The 5,991-nt window shown below is 41.8% G+C and overlaps 1 long non-coding RNA gene across 4 annotated transcripts; it reads left to right on the top strand.

Moving 5' to 3' along the window:
- The first annotated feature begins 566 nt into the window (after positions 1 to 566).
- Positions 567 to 4,882, top strand: LOC134552514 (uncharacterized). Of its 4 annotated transcripts, XR_010080889.1 has the most exons (5): positions 567 to 944; positions 1,289 to 1,376; positions 1,676 to 2,590; positions 3,939 to 4,173; positions 4,627 to 4,882. It is a non-coding gene; the product is annotated as an uncharacterized LOC134552514 (long non-coding RNA). The 4 variants fall into 4 exon arrangements; XR_010080887.1 differs by having other exon boundaries at positions 1,289 to 2,590; XR_010080888.1 differs by having other exon boundaries at positions 567 to 1,376.
- The last annotated feature ends 1,109 nt before the right edge of the window (positions 4,883 to 5,991 follow it).

Here is a 5,991-nt window from a genome sequence, read left to right as displayed (position 1 = left end):
GATCAAATGGCAATTGATAGAATTTATTATCCAACTATACAATTTGTCCATAAACAAGATATATACAAGGCAAAAATCTAGCCTTCTGTTTAATAGTCCTCTGCCATGATTCCCACAAAGTCTGCTTTCCTTCTTCCAGAGCCTCCCTGTCTCTGTGGGTTATCTGAAATTAAGGGGTATTTAAGGATTTATTTTCATGTGCTATGTTTTTGAGGGGCTGCAGATTATCTGAGCTTTGTCCAAACATGGAAAAAATTACAGTAATTCTGTTTCACTGAATTCAAAGGACATAATTCACTGAGAAGTGGACCACTTTTTCTGTAGCCAATACCATAGTCTTTCTGTCCTTAAAAATATAAAGGATGCATTTTTCTTTCATTTACAAGTGTAAATTAGAAATATTTTCTTCTTTAGTTTAAGGTGGAAAGAGAAAAGTTAAAATCCTTTGTTGATTTTCTGGGAAGTTAAGTGGTTAAATTTCTTATCAAATTTCATATAGCAAAACAGCGAAATACAGCCATCCTTTAAATAGCAAAATCTCTTTTTCTTATAGAATTGTCATTTTTTCTATGGAGTTTTTCTTCTGCCTGTTGTCCTAAAGAAATGAGACTTCTCTTACTGCCTCTATTTGCATTTGTGCCTGTTTGCAAGGACCCTTTGATAACTTTGGACTCACTGAGTTTAAATCAGTTTGGAGAGAAGCATGGAGGACACAGACATCCTGAGCTGCCATTCAGGGAGCCCATGAGAAGAAGAGATGAGGGGCAGGCAAGGAGCCTTCAGCTGCCCCTCCTTCTGCTCAGCTTTTGCAGTACCAGCACTTGGCAGCAGCTGGGCTTGGCACACCCAGAGTACTGTGCCAGCTGGAGCTACTTCCAATTTCTTGCTCACCTGACAGGCCCAGGGATGGGGCACAGTTGGAAGGAGAGCAACCATTGCATGAGGTCAGTGAAACTGGGCATAGTGGAAGTGCAGATCCCAAGTGGATGAGGATGCAAGGAGGGAAGGTGCATGGGGATATGAGTACACAGCCTTAGCTCATTAATTTTGCTCTTCAAGAAACAATTTGCGACTCCCTTGGTCTCTGAGGGATTCACAAGTGAAGGGAAAAGGAAGGTGTGTGGGTTGTTATGTTTCTTATGGTTTTATTCCTTTTATTCCTGTGGTGTTAATATATTATTAATATCTCATCTCAAAAAGTCTCATTGCCGGGTAGGGCTTGTAGGTGAGCTATGTGTGAAAAGCTCTGGGCCACCCTAACTTGTTCTGCCCGTTCCTCTTTCCACAGCAATTCCTTTCCAGACCTGGGGATTTGGAGCCTCCGTGAATCTCGGCTTAGGGGCCTTTTAGAAAACATGAGAACAAGGGCAGCACAAGTGAGCAAGTCCTCTTTTTCTGATGTAATGTGAATAACCACCTTTGCCACACAGGGCCCACAGCACAGTGCTGATGTAAGGGACTGGAGCTGGGGAGCATTGTGTCAGTGCAGAGAACATGCCAGCTCTCCCAATGTAGGATCTGGCAACTTGGGGTGGTTTGTTGTTGTTGTTTGAAAATTTTTTTAAATTTTTTTTAAAATTTATTTATGAGAATACTTTTTAAAATAGTTTTCATAAAAGCCTGTCCTGTAGTGTTACATTTCAACAAAGTAAATTGCTTCTGTGCTTCTTTAAAGGAAAGCTGCAGTAACATACCAAGTGTGCAATCTGGACCAGAAATCTTCAGAAGTCAAGAGCAAAGGACATTTAATCCTGACCAAGCAGACTAAACATTTGGTCTGAGAGCTGGAGAAAATTCAAGATAATAATAACGTTCTCTGCATGTTGCAGTACATCTCCTCTAGCAGTTGGAGTCCAAAAAGGTCACATCAACTATGAGTGAAGAAAGAAAGGGAAACACTCAGCAAGATGAATATTGCTCAGAGCATTAATTTTCCCATACCTTCTCCCACAGCAGGGTCACAAGCAATTAAGGGTCCTCATAGTGGGAACACTTCATTGACGTACTTTACTCTCATCCACAATTCTTTTTTTAATTTATTACTTTGGAGAGGTGGTGTGTGGTGATCCAACAAAACTAATTTTTATTTGCAAACTACCCTAGAAATTAAATTTTCTCAGACAAAAGGTTGACATGTTTTTCCCCTCAATGCTCTCATTTCATAAGGGGTGATGTGTCCAGCCTTCTATCTATAACTGTCCACTTCTGTCAAGTTACAGGACAAAATACAGTCAATGCCTGTGTGTTAATACTTAATAAAGTAGGGGCTTATGAAAAAGGGATTGAAAAGTGAAAGTGAAAACATGTGAGAAATGCCTTCCTGATCCTGAAGAAACAAAGCTGACGAGTTTCACGTCAAGATATTTCTTTTAATATTTATGTGCTCCTAAATGCTCCTCTGATTTATTTTCTCTTTGCAATTCAAGATAAATATCCAGAATTTTGGAAAAGAAGAAGACCTGTTGTGTTAGAAGAAATGGCAATGATAATGTCATACATCAGTGTCGAGATGTCTCAGCCATATTCACCTGGGAATCAAAGTGTTTTCTACTTAACATCCAGTTGGAAGATCTCGTGCACCATTGTACAGGTCAGCACTGGGGTACACACTGAGTCCCAGGGGATCCCCATGTTCCCCTGCACTCTCAGTTACAGTGGCTTTAAAAGGCATGTCACAGCCTTTGCACCTCTCCTATCTGTTCAGGTTTTTATATCATGCCTTCTGACACGCTGTATGTGTTCTTCTTAGCCCATTTGAAATGCCATTTTATCTATGGGTATTGAATAGCACAATCTTTCATATGCAGCTGACTGCATTTATTTGTGGCATGACTTAAATGAATGCTCCTGCAAGTCTATGTAAAAAAATCACCTGAGCCTATAAGCTAGAATTTGAAGGAAAGCAGCAAAATGCACATTTCAGTATTATTTCTCATTTTTAATGTTCTTTTTCAACATCAATTAGTTTTCTATTTTCTTCTCAAAAAAGAAGATTTCATTTTTATACCACTGCATTTTTATACTACTGTATGGATAAAATAAGCATCACTTTTTAAACCAAGTAATTTTTAATATCCTTTTAAGGTAATTTATATGTGCTTATCTATCTGCATATTTGTATTTTTAACCCCTCAAATACCTGTTTTCTGTCACGTGAATTTTCCAAAACAAAAACTTTTAATTTCGGCAGGACAGGACCATCTGCTGTGTCCTGCTGGTGCTCCAGACTCCCTCCTCAGCCTCTGATAAAGCCCTTCACACTGGTGCCTTCCTTTGCAGTGCCCTGGCCCTGCTGCACCTGCCTCTCATTCCACCTCATCCTCCTCTGACTCTTGACACTTTCAAGACCACCAGAAAGGGTGGTCTGTGCCTGGCAGCCCCCACTGAGGGCAGCAGGGGTGCTGCAGGTGAGGCTGCACAGAACACCCCATATGGAGACAGCAGGAGAAAATCCTTCTTCGTCTTCCATGGGGAGATAGAGAGGGTCACCAAATAAATTGCATTTAAATCAGTTAAATCAGAAGACACCTCGTCTGCAAAATTAATTGTGGGCAGTGCTAGCAGGTAAAGAATTTTCCATTTTGAAGTGTCCTGGGATTTTTAGACATCTGCAGAAAACAGCTTAGCATGAGTGAAAGTTGAAGAACTGAGTTGTGGAGTTCGGGTCCTAGCTTTGTGTCTTCTAGAGAAGGTGCTTTACATACCAATATGGCATCTGTAGACATTTAAAACCCTGTAGCAATACTGAACCCTGAAGCCATGTTTCCTGACAGAATGCTGAGTGCCACTTGGAAAGGGTGAATGTATCAAAGGCCTCCCAAGGCAGCATACCTGGACAGCCACAGGAGTCACACTTCATGGAGAAATGTCTTGTCTGGTTCATGGAAACATCATTACTTTGTTGCTGTTTGGGGAAGTTATTGTTGTGTCTTTTTCAGAGAATCATAGAAGAACTCAAGTTGGAAGGAACCGATAAGGATCACCAAGGGCATCACCAAGGGTGATGCTGCGCCTGATACACCCCAGGACACACTTGGCTCTCCTGGCTGCCGGGGCACTGCTGACTTGTATCCAACCTCTCACTGACCAGGATCCTCAGACCTCTTTCCATAGGGCTGTTCTCCAGGATCTCATCCTCTGATTTGTACATATAAGGAGGATCACCTGTCCCAGGTGAAGAATCTGTCACTTGCTCTTGTCAAATTGATATGCTTGGTGACTGTCAGCCCTCTAGTCTTACCCACATCTGTCTGCAGGGCCTCTTTACCCTGGAGGGAGTCCACAGCTCCTCCTAGTTTAATATGATTGGCAAACTTACTGAATGTATGTTCATTTCCTGTGTTCAGATAATTTATAAAAACCTTACAGAGCTCTGGCCCTAAGATGGAGCCCTGTGGAACCCCACTGGTGACTGGCTGGCAGTCTGATGTCATCCCATTTACTGTAACACTTCAAGCCCAACCCGTCAGCCTGCTGCTCACCCAGTCTATTACAGACTGCTCTAGCTGCATGCAGGATATTTTGTCCAGAAGGATAATGTGAGAGAGAGTAAAAAAACTTTTGATTTCTGATAGTATTCTTATAATTTTTAATATTCTTTTTTTCTGTCACTTTCAATGACATCAGGATGAAGCACCAGTGACCCAGCTGAAAGAGAATGACAGGAAATCCAGCGGCTTTAACGGTTCACAACAATTTCTGTCTGCTTGCCAATGAAATAAACATCCTTAGATTATTGTGGCTGTAGAATTAAGATGCAGATGTGGTGCATAACAGCTCCTGCAAAGAGATGTATTACACAAATCATTAAAATCACTGAAAAGATTAAACAAGGCAAAGAAAACTGGGAGTAACACTGACCTCAAACAATTTCCCTGTCTTGTTTCTGCCTAATCAGATGATAAATTAATTAAACTGCTAGCTCAGGTGTTGCTCACGCTTTCTGAATTCTTGCCTGCCGTAGGGATTGTGTGTGGGTGGAGACCTGGGTCTGCTCAGCACAGAGGAGTCTCACTGCAGTCTTCAGCCCCCTAACAGGGGCCGTGCTGGGCTGTGTGCGCAGCGGGGGCGCAGCAGGCACAAGCTGCAGCAGCAGGAATGGGCTCTGGAAGTTTGAGACTGGCCCAGGCAAACCAAGAGAGGCTTGGACACAAGAGACAGTGAAGGTTACAGGAGTTACAAAAAGTAATTCTTTGACAATACAAGACTAGTAACTTGTAACACAAAGTTACAAGAGTAATTCTTTTATTGATGTGCGTGACCTGTTTCATTCAAATCGGGGCACCTCAAATAAGGTTTTACGTGCAGTTCTGAAATATTTCAAGCATTCAGATACAGCATGATTCAATTAATGCCTACTTAACACACACATACTACTGGAAAGCAACTGGAATTGTGTGGTGTCATCATCTATTTCTTCTTCCTTCTGCTTCTTTCCTGATCTAGACATCCCTCGAGTTGTTCTTAAAACCTTAAAATTGCTATGATTAGACAAGACTTCTAAGATCATCAAGTCCAATCACTAAACCAATACTGCCAGGTCCAACTCTAAACCATGTCCTTAAGCACCACACCTCCACATTAGGCTGCCCAGAGAAGCTGTGGGTGCCCCATTGCTGGAAGTGTTTAAGCTCAGGTTGGGTAGCTCTGAGAAACCTAGTCTGGTGAAAGCTGCCCATGGTAGGGGTTTTAGCACTAAAAGATATTTAAGATCTCTTCCAATCCCGACCATTCCATGATTCTGTGATTTTTTGAACACAGTCAGGGATGGTGATTCCACTGCTTCCCCAGATAGCCTCTTACAATACCAGAAACTCTTTCAGTGAAGAAACTTTGCCTAATATCCAATCTAAACCTTCTCTGGTGCAGCTTAAGGCCATTTCCTCTTGTGCTATCACTTATTACCTGGGAGAAGAGACTGCATCCACCCCACTACAATTTCCTTTCCGTTAATTATAAAGAGCAGTAAATCCCCCCTGAGTGTCCCTTTTC

The sequence above is a fragment of the Prinia subflava genome, chromosome 7 (assembly GCF_021018805.1).
Source record: "Prinia subflava isolate CZ2003 ecotype Zambia chromosome 7, Cam_Psub_1.2, whole genome shotgun sequence".
Taxonomy (NCBI): Eukaryota; Metazoa; Chordata; class Aves; order Passeriformes; family Cisticolidae; genus Prinia; species Prinia subflava.
This window is presented reverse-complemented; position numbering and strand designations above follow the sequence as displayed.